The sequence below is a fragment of the Pezoporus occidentalis genome, unplaced genomic scaffold, assembly GCF_034315485.1.
Source record: "Pezoporus occidentalis ecotype Australia unplaced genomic scaffold, CSIRO_AGI_Poc_V1 ctg34, whole genome shotgun sequence".
NCBI lineage: Eukaryota > Metazoa > Chordata > Aves > Psittaciformes > Psittacidae > Pezoporus > Pezoporus occidentalis.
Genome location: NW_026915376.1, coordinates 6,057,256 through 6,058,556, shown reverse-complemented (window position 1 = coordinate 6,058,556; position 1,301 = coordinate 6,057,256).

The following is a 1,301-nucleotide window of genomic DNA, read 5'->3' as shown; positions in this document are numbered from 1 at the left end:
CTTCTTCTTCACGATCACTGTCAACCACCACCAGGGGACAGATGCATGCTCAAGGAGGAGTGGCAGAGTTCCAAGAAGGACCCCTCCTCTTCTCAGAAATCTTATGAATATCTACTAACATAAATTTTTGACAACCTGGACAGTGTTAGGAGGAGCAATCCCCCATGCACCCAGCGCTGAATAAACAAATACCTATTTAATAGTTACATTGACTATTGAGTTTCTTTATGATGCTTTTCTCGGCATCAATTCAGTGATGAATACATTGAAAAGGCAGAGCTACATTCAAGCAATAAGCAGCATAACTTTTGGAATTTTTGAAGACTGTGCTCAGGACATCTTTAAACTGGAATTGGTCTATCCTTTGCATATTAAGCTTTGCATCTTGCCAGTAAATCCAGGAGTTTATGCTAGTCAGTTTAAAGTACCTCCCAGAAAAACATAAACCAGGACAAAACCAGAACTGTTCCAGTAGTGCAACACCTGATTGATGGCTGCCTTATCTGTGATAGTACCAGTGGTCCCCCCCCCCCCCCCCCCAGCAAAAAATAAAAATCACAGGGCACTATGAGATGACAGTACCATCTCACAGCACATAAAGTCATCTTGTTTAGAAAATAAGTGAGTTCATTTCCCTTAATCTTTTATTCCACAACAAAATAGGTAGCATGCTACAAACTTTGTATAAATTTAAAGGGATTTGGTTTCTTTTTTCTACTGATGAGAAAACATCTGATGTAACTTATACAAGAAAATAATCAAATAGGTCTCAAGAACTAACTAGATGAAGGAAGCGCTTCTATCTTTCATCAGAAAACCACAAACGATAAAAAGACTGACAAGCGTGCTCTCTTTATAGTCGTTTAGACGGGTCATTTTCAGAAATACTTGTTTACTGCTTTTTAAATTAGTTTAGCACTTGTGTGAAAGAAGAAACTAGATTTGCACAAGTTCCTGGTACAGCGATCTGTAACTGATATCAGTCGATTAGATCAGCAATTCGGCTTGCCCGGAAAGGAGGTGGGTAACATCCGTCCTCTAAAGGACGAACATGTCCCGGTGCCTGTCGCTGCGCAGAGAAGGGAGCCTTGGGCCGGTTTTGCGCACCAGAGAAGACTGGGAGGAAGCGGCGGACGAGGAAGATGATGATGACGGTGGCGGCGAGGGGAGCAGCTGTGGGGGAGCGGCAGAATCAGCTGCCTGGCCCGCTACACTGCCTCTCCTGGGGTTGGGAAGGAGCAAAGCCGGGGAGCTGGCCAGGGGGAGGCCCTGGGGGCCGGCCAGGTGCCCTGCCCTGCCCT